The 17877-nt window shown below is 36.3% G+C and overlaps 1 protein-coding gene across 20 annotated transcripts in view; it reads left to right on the top strand.

Annotated features, from left to right (window-relative positions):
- The window catches only part of CADM2 (cell adhesion molecule 2), a 1056973-nt gene that overhangs the window by 420854 nt on the left and 618242 nt on the right, over positions 1-17877 (top strand). The gene's annotated exons all lie outside the window — the stretch shown is intronic.

The following is a 17877-nucleotide window of genomic DNA, read 5'->3' as shown; positions in this document are numbered from 1 at the left end:
CTGGAGACTTTATTTGCTCTTTTCAGGTATGTTAACATATTTTCAGCATGCATTTTAAGTAAAATAATAGATGTGTCACTTATGCTAAATGAAATTACCAAAGGAAATAATCATAAAATATACCTGAAAACAACCATGGGGAAATTCTGGAATGTTCTCTATTCCCTTTTTTAAAGCTAAGATGTCAATCCTGAAAAGACCTAAATCTGTCAATTTGTTTTGCGTAGATTTCATATTACATTAAATATTATTATTTATTAATATTTTATATTTTATACCATAATTAAACGTTACTGAAACAATGTTTTGATAATTCCAAATTGATTTTTTTTTAATATTCTGCAAGAAATTTCAGATTTCATTCTGATTTGGAGCAAAAACAAATTTTAAAATGTCAGAAATGTATGCAGAACAGTTTTTAACCAGGATAGAATTGTCTTGGTTAGTTAATTTGGACTCTTATTGGATAGAAGGAGAAGAGAACAAGTTAGAAAAGAGGGAGGAGGAAGAACAGGGAGGTGGAAACTGACATACTAAAGAGGGAATGGCAGGAATACAAGATTCACATCTGAGGGGGTTGCTCTGAACACAGCAACAATGTTGGTGTTCTCAGCCTTTTTCCTGATCTTGAAAAATGTTCAAAGTGGTGTGATTCAAAAATCCCCAATTTCTAGCCCATACTGGTGGTAGTCACACTGATAATGATGTTGATGATAGCTTATTGGTAAATGGTGCTTCTGGTGAAAGCTGCCAAAATTTCTGTGTGCTCTTCAGAAAATAAAATGTCAAAAAAGGGGAAGGGACAACTACAATCCATCAAAGGTGTCAAAAATACATTGATTCTAGTCTCTATATGACTTTATTTTCTGCTCTTAAGATGATTTTTGATCTGATGCTATAACCATTTTGTAATTTTACCAGAACTTTGAAAACATCTAGTCAGCAGTTAATTTTGTTCAAACACTCAGTATGAAGCATTGTTTTACTCCATTATGTTCTTTTTTTCAACTGTAATTTCACAGAACTTGTTTATTGTTAGATTGACAACCTTTCACATACTTTGGACAGTTTAAGATTTACTGCTTGTGTAGAGTTTGATGTGACATGCTATCTTCCTGACCCTCTCAATTCATCTGGCGCACAGTACCAAGATACAATCATCTGAACTAATAATGGGCTTCAGCATCAAACAGTCTATATGCCTAAATTATATCTATCTCCTCAGGTTGGATGTTGGGCTTTGTAGTTGGGCCTTTGTGTATAACTTCCCACTGGTGGAGACTAACTTCTTTTGGCGGAACCCCTTTGGTGAAATCCCAATTAAAATGTACATTACTTATTAAGGGGCATATATGATCCTCCATCTCTATGCAGATTTCAAAGTGATAGCAAAGCAAATTCTGCATGGAGATTTAGGAGAGTATGGGACCTTAACACTCTTCTGCTGATAACTACACTGCAGTTAATCATCATTGTGAAGAGAAGATGGGGAGCTCTCGGATTTATTAGAGGCAGAAAAGTGTGTGTGTATGTGTGAGACACACAGACAGACATCAAATGGGGGGAAAGTAGTGTGCTCATATGGAGGCTTGCTTATTGAAGGAATACGACTTTGTGTTGTGTGGATGCCGGGGTCTGCTGAAAAGTGGTGTGTAGGAGTCAGGACTAAGAAACAATCTAGCTCTCACTACTAGAGTCTTTCCACTGATTTGATTCTAATGGAAGTTGGATCAATTTCCTTTTTACTTAAATGTGTGTGTGTTGAGGAAACAACACATAGAACATCTAATACTAATCGCCTTTTTAGCATAGTTGAGAGTGAAAAATATCCAAAAGCTCAGTGCAAAGCCATCTAGCATGCTTGGGTGAACAAAAGTACCGCACTATTTAATTTTTTGTCATTTATGGTAAAATGTATTCCCTGGAAGTGTAAATGTTCCTCACTGTTGTAACACAACATTACATCTAGCTGTTCATTTGCCCCACGATACTCTGGGAAATATATTGATGTATTTTATGCACTTTATTTTTCTGTTTAAATATTTCAAAGGTGTACTCCACTGTGGTTAGGATGAGCAGAATGCCAATTAGAAAAAGAATTCTTAATTATAAATACTCTTTTATAATTTTTTTTTGTCAATTGCTGCTAATATTAAACTCTTTTAGGAGCAATCTTTGGCAAAATACCCCACCTCTTTGGCACTGTTATCTTTTATTTAAAAAGATTGTATAAACCTGCCCCATCAACTGTGTTCTCATTCTGGTTAGAGAATACACTTGTTCAGCAGGTTTTCTTTCTGTTTGAATGGCAGTTGTTTATGCCAGAGATCAACTGTGTCTGCTTATGTTTTCTTTATGGAAAGTTTCTTTCCAAAAGGTATTTCTTTAAATTTTTATATTTGTCTTTATAAAAAATTAAAATTGAAAGAGCAGTCTTATTTTTAGAAAACTTTATTACATCTAAGAATATTCCCCCAAGTAAATAGAGTTGTAAAGACTTTGTGGATGCAATGAGTAACTTAAATAAGCAAGTAAATAAATAAGCAAGTAAATAAAATATAATTGTACCAGATGCGTGTTTTATAACAGGGGCTCTCAACCTTTTTCTTTCTGATGCAACCAGACCCCGGTTGAGAAACACTGTTTTATACAGTAAGCCACAAATACTCTGAGTCCTAGAGTAATGGGACCATAGTTCTGAAAAGTGTAGAAGTACTGGGCTTCAGATTAGGACTTTTTACTAACTAAAATATTCTCATCTACACTTAATAACCTTTTTTTTTTTTTTAGAAATTGGGGGGGGGGGGGTTGTTCCAGAGGCATGTTAGGGTTAACTCTTAAAATTGTATTTTGCCAATGAAATTAATCCTTACAAATATATAGGTGTGTTTATTATAAGAGGGGTTTGTACCACCACATATTATTAAGGTTGTATGTAAATAGCATAAACACTCACATTAGTGTTGGCTCAACTTGGAGATGATCCTGTGTAAATCAGAAGTGAGTTTTATAGTGCATCTCATCCAGTTTCAGTTTAATTTTATGTATTTATACACTATCACATTTGTTGTATCATCTGGTAAAGTGGTTTACAAAACAAATCAAAGTATAAAAAATATTTTCTTGGCACTAACTTTCATATCTCTAACTAATGACATGTTGCCTTGGTTGCCATAGTGCACAGGTCTCTGAATGTCAGAAAAGTTAATATTAATAAATTTTAGAAATCCCTAAACATGATCTAATCTAGGTTTTATTTTTTAAGATTTAATGTCTCAAAGGCAGTCAGAGTAGAAATAATTGGCATATATCCCTGGAAACCCTGGATTATTTTGCAGTAGGTTGGTTAAAAAAATCTGTAAGATGCTCAAAGGTTTTATTAAATTTGAAATAGTCCTGATGGAAAGGGCATAATGGACAGTGTGCAGGTGAGAAGATCAAAGTACATAATAAATCATTTATTGCATGGGACTGCCATTTATTCAATAAATCAGAGAGGAATGGTTACACATGACTATATAGGTGATGGTAGTTATTAGGCATGGGATTTCCTTCAAAGTTGCACATTTCAGTTTCTCTGTTTATCAGGCTGAAATATGATGTATTCCCTGTCTGAACTCCCCATATATTTATTTTACTTTGCCTTTTGAGAGGGAGAAGGGAGATGTTTTTTGGGAAGGAGAAGGGCAGGTTATCTATTTATTTTTTCACAGAAAGGTCATGATCCATCTCACTGGGAACTAACAATGATGATTCTCTGTAGCTGATTCAAGGGTTTAAAGTGGCACAAATACTGTTCTTCCTTCCCTGCTGTCCAACTATTTGTCCCTATTGTATTCTGTTTCTGTGCCTTTTTTTTGCCTCAACTGCATGTCGATTATTTGATCGTGAATAATACATATTCAGGTAGTGCCTCCTTCTGTGTATGTTCTGTAAGGCTAAACTAAAGGTTTATACTGGACAAAAGAAGTAAAAAGTACAAAAGAGAGATGAAGTAATATAGTATGTACAAATCTCAGCACAACCATTGAGGAGGGACAGAGATTTCAAAATGAACTATTCAGAAAGAAAATTCTCAAATCTAATACATGAAAAAACATCAAACACGGCACATATTATATTTTACATAGACATGACAACAAAAAATACTACTTTTCTTTCCAGCTTTGCAAGGCACTTACATAAATTTGCTATAGTGAAGCTCTTCAAATGAGAGTAGAACAGAGTCTTTGTCCAGTGTGTTTAAACTTAATTTCAATATAGAGCAATAAATCTTTATGTTAAAGATGACTATGTTGTGTCACTCCCCGTCCCTATTGCAGTGATTCATGAAATGGGAAATAGAGGTGGTGTTCTGCTATCACTGCTCTTTTTTTCTGTTTACTATTTATCCACACAAAATATTCACTTGTGAGGGTGGCATAAAGTTACTAACCCTTTGCCGACTGCAAAGAGTTGCAAAGAGATGTTACAACAGTGGGTGACTGGGCAACAAAATGGCAGATGAAATTCAATGTTGACAAGTGCAAAGTAATGCACATTCGAAAACAGGAGTACTTGTGGCACCTTAGAGACTAACACATTTCTTTGTTAATAATAATTCTGTTTGAAAACAGAATCCCAACTATACATACCCAGTGATGGGATCTAAATTAGCTGTTACCCCTCAAGAAAGAGATCTTGGAATAATTGTGGATAATTCTCTGAAAACATTTGCTCCATGTGCGGTGGCAGTCAAAACAGCTAACAGAATGTTAGCAACCATTAGGAAAAGGATAGGTAATATGATAGGAAAATATCATAATGCCAGAATACAAATCTATGGTACCTCCACACCTGGAATATTGTGTGTAGCTCTGGTCACCCCTATTCAAAAAAGATATATTAGAATTGGAAAAGGTACAGAGAAGGGCAAGAAAAATGATTAGGAATACAGAACAGTTTCCATATGAGGAAAGATTTTAAAGACAGGGACTGTTTTGCTTAGGAACGAGACAACTGGGGGTGGGGGGGGAGGTATGATAGAGGTCTATAAAATCATGACTGGTGTGGAGACAGTGACTTGGGAAGTTATACACCTCTTCATATAATGCAAGACCCAAGGTAGGAGGGATAGCTCAGTAGTTTGAGCATTGGCCTGCTAAACCTAGGGTTGTGAGTTCAATTCTTGAGGAGTCACTTAGGGATCTGGGACAAAATCAGTACTTGGTCCTGCTAGTGAAGGCAGCAGACTGGACTCAGTGACCTTTCAGGGTCCCTGGTGTGTGTGGGGGGGAAAGGGGCTACCCAGGGCTTGTACCTTTATGGCCTTCAGACCTCACATTCCTGAGAGGGTGAGTCAGTACCATAAAGCTGACTACAGTTCAACTTTTCCAGCAGTCTCTGACCTCATTTCCCCCCCCACCCCCGCTATAAAGCACAGCTGCCTTCCCTCGGCAAGCCAAGCCAACATTTGCCCCGCTTTAGGTGCAGTGCAGTCAATTGCACTACAGTACTTGTCTAAGGTGAATGGAAAAATACAATTTCTTTTGTTTTTTACAGGGCAAATATTTGTAATAAAAATGAATAGAAAATGAGCACTGTACAGTTATTCTGTGTTGTAATTTAAATCAATATATTTGAAAATGTGGAAAACATCCAAAAATATTTAAATAAATGGTATTCTGTTATTGTTTAACAGTGCGATTAATCGTGATTAATTTTTTTAATCGCTTGACAGCCCTACTTATTACCTTATTATCTTCTAGGTGTTTGCAAATTGATTGCTTAATTATTTGCTCAATTATCTTTCCGGGTACTGAAGTTAAGCTGACTGGTCTGTAATTCCCCAGATTGTCCTTATTTCCCTTTTTATAGGTGGGTACTTTGCCCTTTTCCAGTCCTCTGGAATCTTTCCTGTCTTCCATGACTTTTCAAAGATAATTGCTAATGGCTCAGATATCTCCTCAGTCAGCTCCTTGAGTATTCTAGGATGCATTTCATCAGGCCCTGGTGACTTGAAGACATCTAACTCGTTTAAGTAATTTTAACTTGTTCTTTCCCTATTTTACCTAAACTATTAACCATTACCTAATACCTAAACCTAAGATATAAAATTACAAGAAGGGTAGGCTGAGCTAAGTATCACTTTTCTGAAGAAATATTTAAGTTCTAATATACTGAAGTTTCCTAGCTGCAATTACAATTTGTACCTTAAAACTGTACTGAATCTGTTCTTATCTAATATTTCCTATAGAGATCACATTACATCTGTGCTTCCCTTGCATTGTAGTGCTGCAATACTGGGATTACAAAGGCAGAAGTAGCAGTGGTGATTTCTAGACTTGAAAAAAAAATGTTGAACACAAATAATAGAACTCTTTATTTCTGGACAATGATTTGAAATAGAAAGTAAACTCTTCAGGGCAAGGACAGTGCCTTCTTGTTTGTGTTGTGAGTTGCAGAGGCACTTTTAAGCCCTTTAACGTTGTAATAACTATTGCTAACCAGATATCTAGAAGCAGCTGGGAATCAAACAGGACCCTGAGTAGCAGACAGCAGACAGACAGTCACTTGACAATGATTCCCCATTTATAATTACACTTTGAGACCATCAATAGAGTGGCTTGTCAGTACAACAATACTCTTAATCAGAGCCCTCTGAAACCCAAACGTTCCCATTAGCCTCCGAGGGCTGCTGTCAGAACAAATCTTCCATGCGAATGGGAAAGATGTAATGGTCTGTCCATGACAAGAGCATAATTTAAACATACACAAACACTTTCCGCCTACTCTTATTGTTGAAATACAACTGGAGTTAAGATCCAGAGTATGGCCGGCGGTATGAGCTTAGCTCAAAACCTAGATATGAGTTGAATGTGCCTCTTTCCCTTTGGAATTAACCAAATAGGTATAAAGCACAGACTGACCAATATTAGGTTACAAAGATTGGAAGAGCAAAGTGATGCTATTAATTAGCAATAACAGTGTACTAATTTGTGAACGGCGTAAATGGCTCTGGGACATTTAATGCTTCCTGATAAAATGTAACTAATACCTTTGTACTGTTTGCTGCATGGAAGCAAGTGCTGCTGACTCTAAGGATTCATATGAAGTAGCACAATTAAGCTTTGTTCCAGTATTGCATGTATTACTCTAACCAGAAAGGGAGAGAGAAATTAGGATAGACCAAAGCTCATGTTACAATGAAAAATACCTACGGTATTGCCTTTTGTTGGTTGGCTGGGGGAAGGAGGGGAGAAAGAAATTTCTACTAGATATTATTCCTCTAACAAGCAACCCTATTATGTAGTATTAATATATTCATTTTATACCAAGTTACTTTCACTGGTATCTGATTCTGATTTTCACAATGGTGTTGATGTAATTTCTTATGTTATGTGTTTTAAACTGACTATTGTAGTGCAGGGATGGAAAGGTGCCAATATTTGCTCCATTTAAAATATGTGGGCTCTTTCAGTTATGTGGGGTTTTTTTTTTTTTAACAACAAAAGTTTAGGTTTATACTAGATGGAATACATTCACAGTAGAAGCCTTCTCACTTTCTCCAGATATGCATATAAACTTGTTCATTTGGCTACTATCTTTTGAAACTGAAGACCAGAAACTTTACATGCCTGTGTTTATTCTAATAAAAAGAATCAGAAATAAAACAGCTAGACAAAAACAACTGCCTTAGCATAACATGGAAAGAAAATTGTAAAGTGTCAGTGGTGAGGTTATGTTCGTCATCACTGATTGTGACTCTCTGGTTAGCTAGATGTCTGTATTCAGCTTGTTTTTTTAATTGTACTTTCAAAAATATTTTAAATATTCCTCATCATTAAAAATGTCTGCTTATTATTTCTGAGTAGATTTTCCATCACATGAAAAAAATGCAATCTTACCCTCAGAGTACTTCTAAAAAGTTCAAAACTATTGTATTTTACGACATTTTATTGCCAGGTTCCTTGCAACAATGAAGAGACAAAGCATGCTTCTCAGAAATGAATTAATCGCTGCTTCATTAACACTGAAGTAATATAACCATTGTATGAATATGAAAGAAATCCTTACCCCACCCAGCCCAATTATTTTATTAACCTGTTTGGCACTGTGCGCCTCTTGTTGCAAAGAACCAGAAATGCTGATCACATTGGTAATCTGAATGTCATCCCTACTCTTGAATGGCATATTAATGAGCTTCTAGGGATAACAAATCCCAAGCAACCTGTTAAAAGCCCTTTTCATGATCTATGATCTGCAGTGTGTTATGGGCTGTAAGCCAACCACTTCCTTATATGCCTCACCTTCGGAGGTATCTGTGCTTGGCTCAAGTTATGCAGTGTTGGGCACTCAGATGCATAGATATTTATCTGCTGAAAATGGCCAGTGTTTACACTGAAGCTACTACTTACTTTTAAATCACCTTTCCTCAAGTGTGATTGTAGCAAAGAGCTCCTCCTCTGGATCCCAATTAGACAGGAAGGACCATGAATATAACAATAGCCTGCATAACGTACATAAAGCTGTGCCTCAAAGATGTATAACATGTAAAGTAAGTGTGTGAAAACCACTTATAAAGGTGACAGTTGGGGGTTATGTCTGCCAATTTGTGAATTTCATTTTGTTGTGTATCATGTATGATTGTACCCAGCATTGTGGTCTAGAACCTCCATTTTATATCTAACTCTACCTTGTGCCCTGTTTTGAGCTCGTGTATGGCTAGCTGGCTGAGAGATATAACAGGGTTGGTAAAAGAGGGGTGGTGGTTTTTTGTTTTTGTTTTCCTTCTCACATGGGGAAGAGCTAATAAAGGAAATAATCTAGCAAACTCCGAAAAACAATTCATTTGCTAATGACTCTGACTCACATTACCAACCCTAATTCAAACAAGGGGTGTTGTGAATGTGAACCCAGCATGACTGAGGTCTGAGCTTTCATACTAAGGGATTGTTGACTAAGATGATGTTTATAAGCAGGACTTCTGTCTACATGAGGTTGACCACTGCCAGCAGCAAGAGGGTCTTGCTTCAAAGGAGCCAAGGGAATCTCCTCCTAACATGAACATGGACAGACCTCAGTTCCAAACCTGAGGGATGAGATCAGTGCAAGGGGTGTGTGTAATTCTCATGCTTTCTGTTTCATGTACTATGTGCTGGGTAATAATGTGAGAGGACTCCATTTTTCTAAAACTAACTGGATCTTTATTAAGAGAACTATTTTTACAGAAGTACTGCTATTCCAGCTACTATTCCAGCCATGTGTTCATAGACTGGCTTCCTGGTCCCGCCTCCAAACTCCTCCCTCCAACTTCTATCTAGGTTGCTACATTTTCTACGAGCTCTGTGTGTGTGTGTGTGTGTGTGTGTGTGTGTGTGAGAGAGAGAGAGAGAGAGAGAGAGAGAGAGACAACTGCAGTTCCAAAATGAGGATGATAGCTCATGTTCTGGCCTACTCCATGTTACCACTACCCCCACCATTACAATTGGCTGGCCACACCCTCAAATGTGTGCTCCCCTTTTAGTGCCTGTGACCCTTGCCCTAGCTAAATACAGGCCACTACTGAGAATACTCCCTCCATTTGAACATGGTGTGGATGATAAGGAGGTAATCATGTTGTATTTAACTTTTTTTGGTCCCCAAAATGTGTGATGCAACATTAACTCCACAACCAAGCCCTACATATCACAGTGGGTACTTTCATCAATGGATCTCTCAGACTTCTAATTTAAAAGCTCAGCAATCAGATACATTTTTTTCCTTTGTAACTTAAATCCCAAATACATTTACTTGAGTAGACTGAGAAAGCAGAAAACAAATAATTGTTTTTTTTATTATAGAAAAATTGTGCATTTTTTGTCTTTGAATGTACTAATAAGAATTAAATACCAGATTGCTTTAAAGGAAATGCTCTCTAAGAAATAATGGAATGGAATTCACTCCCTGTGCAGAGGGCCAACACAAGGGTAGTTTGCAGGCACAGAAGTCACATACGAGTGCCATCTCATCCTTGGTGTTTTGCAGATATGGCCTTCATGCTGGCCTGCCACAGGCTAACATGGAAAGGCATTTTGAATTCTAGAAGATAAATCTATTTGGAAAATATGGGAGAAATGATTCTTAGTAGAAAACTAAAATTGCGTTTAGTTTTCTTAGGTGATTTTTTTAGCAACCTGCTACTCACATTTGGTCATAGCAAGAGATGACAGAACAGCTTTTTATTTCTCAGTACATTGATATTTTGAGAAATATATTTCCTGTTTTATGAGATTTATGAATTTAACACCAATCTTTTTAATTAAGCTACTCTAAATGTTTTTAATCTCAATCCCAATAGTCAGAAAGATCCTACATAATCATTTCTCTGAAACGCCTGTTAGGGATTTATGGACAATAACTGATATCATCATCAGCTAAGATCAGTGGTTAAAATGTCAATTGACTAAAAATAAGTAAATTAAAAGATCAAATACCATTGTTTACCAAGTAAAATGCTATATGTCTTTTTCTCTTTTTGGTTATAGCAGGGCAAGGATACCATTTTATGCTCTAAATGCTTCATCCAGAGGCCGCTTAAATCAATGGGAGTCTTCCCATTATATTCAATGAGCTTTGGACCAGGCCCTAATTGTGTCTCCATTGTCAGACCTGATCCAGCAAAACATTTAAGTATGTGCTTAACTGTATACATATGAGTCATCCCTCTGACTTCATGTGAATTCAGTTGAATTCAGTAGGGGCTCACATGCTTACAGTTAAGTATGTGGTTAAAAGTTTTGATGGATCGGGTCCATAGTCATAGCGGTTTGGTCTATGTATAGCAGTTGTGTATGCATCAACAGTGGCATGCCTTCCCACTCATGAATGTGTGAAGAGAGGTCAAAGCCTTGTTGAACAAATTGAATGATTCACTGCTACACCTGTGGTACAGATTCCAGGTGAATATTCTAGGACAGAGCCCAGACAATCTGGAGAGCACACTATTAGGAAGTAAGTCCTTGCTTGTTTGGCTGGATTTTTTTAATTTAATTTAATTTAATTTATTTTTAATATGTGGTGGGTGCAATTCACATCTGTGGTTCTGCAGTTCCCTATTTAGTTAAAATTTTGCTGGGCTAGATTATATGGCCCTTAATCATGTTTATGGACACTTATGTGAGTAGACTCACTGAAATAATTGGCACTAATTGTGTAAATAACTGTACACCAATATGAGGAAGAGGTTCAAATTCTGGTCCATTGTTTAGCATTAGATTTGGTCAGTCTTGGGCCATGCATTTAAACTTTTATCAATATTTTATTTACATGTCTGACTAACAAATACTCTCTTGTGCATGTTTTAGGTCTTGATAGAGTCATGCCTAAGTACAGTTGTGAAGGAATTGGGTTGTCCAAAATACATACTTTTAAATGTTGTTAAGATCTAAATTATCTTTTCACAGATGCAGCTTTCTTGATTTCCTCCAAACTAGTAGTATTGTTCAATGTTATATCATGTTCATATTATTGTTCATGCCATATGTTTGTGTTTATTATAAATATATCCATGTATTTTGTAATCATTTCTACCAAAAATATGTTTTAAGTTAAGTATAGTGTGTATGCATGGAGAGAGAGAGAATGAGTTGCTCTTGCTTTAAATTTTTTCAGCAGATTTAAGAATGACTCTGAAACTTTGAAGCTGTTAGGTCTGCTGGAAGGGATAGAGGAGCTGAGTGGAGAGAACAGAAACAAATCTGGTTTGGTTTGCTTCTAGATGAGAGAAGGCTGGAAATGGTGAAGCTATGCTTGGTCTGTTTACAATAGTTTTATAACATATATCTAATAATCAACAAAAACACCTCTACCCCGATATAACACAACCCAATATAACACGAATTCAGATATAATGCAGTAAAGCAGCGTTCTGGGGGGGGCGGGGCTGCGCGCTCTGGCAGATCAAAGCAAGTTCGATATAACGCGGTTTCACCTATAACGGGGTAAGATTTTTTGGCTCCCAAGGACAGCGTTATATCGGGGTAGAGGTGTATTAGAATATATATACTATACATAAATATCTCCAAATATAGTAAAATAAATTAAAGCATATGAAAGAAATTAAAACTAAGAATAGTAATTTAAATTAATATTAGTTTTCTATTCTATTTACATTCTTACACTGTCCTTTTCATTGTGACATCTTGAACACTCAAGGTTATTAAATAATATTAAATAATTGTTAAATATTTAAAATTTTAGTGACAGTATATAATAATATAGGCCTTGATCCTGCAAAAGCTTATGCCTGGGCGTACAGTTCATCCAGCTTAGAGTCCCAGTGCTTTCATTGTAACTGCATAAGGAAGTAACCATTTGCCTCAGTATAGTTAAAAGGTTGACTTTAAAATATCAGAAACACAAATTACTTTTCCCACTAATTATTCTCTAGGCAGAAGAAAGGGAGATTGGTGTCCAATGTACAAGAAAAAGCTGTCAACTAACAGCTCTCTAATGGCTAGCCTAACAAGGCTGGCTGTACAAATTCCAACCCATTCTAACCACTTCAGCTATGGCAATTCAGTCATAACCCTGTCTTCTCTGCTGTGTCACTATGGCCACTGAAACACAGCTGGAAGTCTGCAATGCCACCATGAGTTCTCTGGATCTTAGTCATTTCTGCAACTGTGACTCGCCTAGGTTCATTCACACACCGCATGCTTGAGTCACTGTGAAACAATTCATTTTAGTTGATGGAGTAATTTTGTCAGACTAGAAGTCTATTTCTGTTTAACAATGTTATTAATATTTTTGACTTTCTTCTTGTTTATAACATTAGCTAAGAACATTTTAGGGTAGTTCTTCATACTCTTCTCAACTGGGGGAAAAAGAGGTCAAGAGCAAATAATGGGTTTCATGTACAGAATTTTGTTATTTCTGCAATATATTTCAGGATTTCCACTGAAGTGACTGAACAGTCATCTAAAATGCAAGGGTTTAAACTAAGTGTCTCCTAGAAGTAGCAATTTATCTCCGTATAATTTGTAATCTACCATCTGAGCTTCATCACAAATCTACATTTCTCAGTTCACTCCTAAGAGAACCTTGCATCAAGAAGGCATTGCTTTGAAAGTTAAGGTGGACGAGAATCCATGTATAGTTATTCATATGCTATTGGTATGGATCCATTTTATTACCCTGGATAAATAAAAACCAACTTTGTAAAGAATACATTATAGGAGATATGTTTATGAATTCACAAATTTATGAATTATTGATTATGAGTATCAAAGCAGAAAGCAAATTATAGCCAAGGGAAAAGATGATTTGAAAAATTATTTTCCTTCAAAGTGCATCATAAAAACAGTATCAATAATTACAAAAAAAAATAAGTATGCATGTCATCTAATAAAGAATTATGAAAGAAATATAATCAAACCAGAAGATCTGATCTGCATTGCTGAGTGTTGTTGAGACATCTGGTGTACATGAAAATGCATGCGCCTGTGGAAAATGTACCTAGATATTTGACAGGATAGCAAGGCAGGATATTAAAACACAGAATACAAGAAAATACAGTAAAAAGACCTTTAATTAGGAGAAGGAAGAAGATTCATGTTTGAACAGACATGTATGGAGGAAATTTTTTTAAAAAAGTCAAATGTTAATTCCTCAAAGAATCTGAAGTGAGGCAATGAAAATTAGAAATCTCTTCACTCAGTGAATGATGGATAGCTATTCTATACATAGTTTTTATAGTTTAAGTTTATTATTTAGGAGCAAAATAATCACTGTAAGCAGAAATCAGTGACAGGTCAAAAGAGAATTCTCAGAGTAATAAAGCAACTCCATAAATATACAAATCAAAGACTTGATTTACATAATTACTTTTCCTTATAACCTATTCTAATCTATGTTTTGTGTAACTCTTCTCTTTTAAAGGTGCATTGCCAAGCACTCTTTAAAATATAGGCTATACTTTTTTATACCATCCCAGAAGCTTTAAAATAATTAAATTTTTCTTAACTTTATCTTTGGTAGTTTTTAAAAACCAACATTTTTAGTAGACGTGATGATAACTGAATTATGTTTTAGTTCTTTACTTTCTTGTTGTACTTCCATTTAGCATCTTTGATGGAAACACTTTTCCGGAATGGAGTTCTCCATCTGGCTCACTCTAGAGAATCACAGTAGGACTCAAACTTTGTTATGCTTAGGTAGTGGTTGCCACTCTCTTAGACCTTGTCTACATTACAAGTTGCACCATTTTAACTAAGGCCTGGTCTAGCCTAGGAAATGACACAGATATCCACATCCCTGAGAGAGACAGCTGTACTGACCGAAACTGCTCTAAATGGAATTATTCCATCAATCCAGCTACCACCTCTCAGGAGGTGGATTACCTACGCTAATAGAAGAAGCCCTCCTGTCAGCATAGGTAGGGTCTACACTGAAGTGCTACAGTAATGCAGCTGCATCACTGCAGCATTTTAAATGTAGACATACCCTAAAAGTATGTTTAAATGTAAGGTAATTAAGCTGGTGCAAACCCTTCTGTGAACATTCTTAAATGGATTTATACCTGGTTTATGTCAATTTAGCTTAAATGGATTCCTGTCTAATTTTAGCTAACTTGATTTAAAAACAGATTTTAATTTAAACTGGTACAATTTATAAAATAGATAAAGATTTAGTTAGTTATGTAATAAAGCTAGAAGTCTTGACATGCTTAAGGATAGTGTTAAGAAGTGTTAAGGTTATTATAATTGCATACTACTCTCTGGCATAGGCACACATTATCCATACAACTCATCCCTTTCACACTTAGCTCAATAACACTGAATAACACTGTTCAAACATATGCATGAATGACTAAAAGTTAAGCAAGGATTGACTAGGAGAAGCTGGGGGGGGGGAGGGGGCTGAGAAAAAAACAGATAAGTTTGATTTGCTTGGTTTCCTAGTCAAGTCTCCCAAAAAGAAACCTGCTTAATCTATTCCCTAGACCATTCTGCTATCAGAAGGTAGGACATTCACATAAAATAGGCTTTCAGAAATTTGAGCAGATCCTGTAATAATGAAATTCTCATTTCTACGTATTTTTCTCTATATATGAAATGCTGATGGCTCTTTGAGAAAAAAATAAAATAAGCAATTCCAATTATTTGACATCTACTTTTTGTTTGTTTGTTTGTTTTTGTGGTTGGATATTGTACAAGGTATTGTTCTCCATATCTTGTATTTAGTGGGTCACAGAAGAATATTTTTCTCAATAAAATGCTGAACTACCTAATATAAAAAATCCATCAGCCTGTTATTAAATGTATGAAATGGAAAGACAGACTAAGGCAAAAAAACAGAATGTCAGAACAAATTGTGACTCTACAATTTGAGCTTGGTAGCTCACCAGAGGTCCTCCTCAGGACCAATTCATCTTAAAATGTGCACTGTCTTTGAAGTAATACCACACGACGGCTGTGCCTGTACCAGTAGCTCTGATCAAAAACTGTAAATCTTTTTGTCACCATGTATTGTGTGAAGCAATCAATCTCAATCCCTTGGGACATGAACTTTGTGAAAAAATGTGTTTCATCCCCAGTAAAGGGAGTAGTAAATCAGTTTCAAATTGATGTTTTGTCTGGGGTAAAGAAAAGGGTTTCAGCATATAAAGTTTATCCATTTTGAAAAATGTGCTGAATAATATAATGATTTGCTAGGGGGAATATTTTCTGCATCATTAATATTTCAGAACACTCTATTTAAAAAAAATAAAGACTGAGGATCTTTTGGTATTGTATGCTTAGCACAATCCACTTTTTCTTAGACATACTAGATATTCTTTATTGATTTAGCAATTTTATTTATGCCATATTATCTTTACTCTGCTTTTCCCCAGCTTTTTCTTACCGCTGCTTTAATGTATTATCGGCTTTAAGAAGGGGTATTGAAAGAATTACAATGCACCTAAAGGTAGTGATTAATTTTCTGTATGTCTACCATAACTAAGTGAGATAAGGGTGAAATATGTTCTTCCTACTCCTCACTTCTGTAGTCATTGTCTCTCACTCATCTCTAAGAGTGACCCAGATGCAATATTCATGAATGTAAAAGTTTAGTGATATATGAATCTTTTAATTATTTTTAAAAGCTCTTTTGAATTAACTAATGTTTTCTATCATAACAAAACAAAGTGAAACTGACATTAAAAATATTAAAATATTCACTTTGGTATTTGTTTAATCTGTAAAAGAAAATATTCTTTTACCTCTTAACATAATCAACTTTTCTTTATGGGTAACATAAACATCTCTGATCCATCCTTAGTACTAAAAAACCTTCTCCTTATACTATTCAAAAATAATTCTGTTTCTTCTTTATAGATTTGACAGATATTGCCACCACATGTAGTATCTTTGAGGAAACTGTATTAAGTTTATGTATCACTGTAGATCAGGAACTGTATGTATGATTCTGTTCTCCTCCATGGGGGAAGGTTACCACAGCTCTTCTAGGAACTACAACAGTGGCGGGTGATTAGGGTGAATCACTGACACTGTGAATACTTCTAGAAAAGTAGAACCCCAGGGGAGGTTCACATATACTGCTTCAAACTGGCTTGACAGATTCTAGGAAGACAAAGAAAGGGCTTTTGCTTTAGAAAGGCTGTGTTTAAACTCACTCAGCCTTCTTTCTGATCTAGCAAAGGATATAACCTTCTGTCAAAGGGCCCCAACCCTTGCATGAGGGTGGGAATGACTTTGTCCTACCAGGGTTCCATAAGATGATGGGTGACATCTGATAAGCGTTTAGCATGCATATAGGAACTTTTATTGGTCTATATTTGTTTTTCTGTAGTGCTTTTGCCTTTAAAATAGAGGTGCTTGCTTAGAAAGACCTGTGTGGTAACTTGTAACTGCTGGTATTATCCTGTTCATAGCTCTCAGAGAGAAAACAAAGCACAGGCACTGGCCTTTAGGCTTAGTAGAGTTATCAAAAGGCAGAGAGCTGTGCAGCCTTAAAACCTTGGTGAGGAGGAAGAAAGCTGTGGATCTCCACACAAGAGAGGTGGTAGCTGGGAACTGGAAACCTGAAGTGGGTTCCCTCATTGGTCATGGTGAGGGAAACATACGGTAGGTGCAGTTACCCTGAAACTGCAACAATATTATTCAAGTTTTCCTTTTCTCCTTGGGATTGCCTTTTCACGCAAAACTACTGCTCCTGTTTCTTTACATCTGACTTAACCATTGCTCTTTTTCCTGCTGTAGCATTAAGATTTCTTTGTCTTTCCTATCTTGATGTGTTCATAATGTCTATTTTCTTTTAAAAATATTTGCTATTAATGTTTTATTTGTATATAAAATTCTTGGAATAAGAATGAAACCCCCCTTTCAAAGATGACACATACTTCAACACATTATTTTCTGCTCTGCAAATGGGCCTGTTCCTACCAAGGGTCTTAAACGGAAACACTAATCAACAGGGCGTATCAGATTAAAACTGCCACCATGACAGCAGAATCAAAACCAGTAATGTTAGAGGTAACTTCAACGGGGCCGGCTCTAGCTTTTGCCGCCCCAAGTGGGGGGGCAAAAAAAAAAAGCTGCGATCGCAAGCGGCGGCAGCTCTGCCACCACTTCTTTCTATGGTGGCAATTCAGTGGCAGGTCCTTCGCTCTGAGAGGGAGTGACAGCCCCGCCGCCGAACGGCCGGATGTGCCACCCCCCTCTTCGTTGGCTGCCCCAGGCACCTGCTTGCTAGGCTGGTGCCTGGAGCCGGCCCTGAACTTCAAGGAGAATTAGTGCAGAATTATGGGTTAGCTGTATAGTGTATAATAGCATTCTCCAAAACCTTAGGACTGCAGTGAAGTTTTGTCTACTGAGTCTGGAGACTAATAGAATTTTGAGATGACTAGATACAAAT

Source organism: Chrysemys picta, chromosome 1 (assembly GCF_011386835.1).
Source record: "Chrysemys picta bellii isolate R12L10 chromosome 1, ASM1138683v2, whole genome shotgun sequence".
Classification (NCBI taxonomy): Eukaryota; Metazoa; Chordata; order Testudines; family Emydidae; genus Chrysemys; species Chrysemys picta.
The sequence above is the reverse complement of the archived record's forward strand: the minus strand, read 5'-3'. Positions and strand labels throughout refer to the sequence as shown.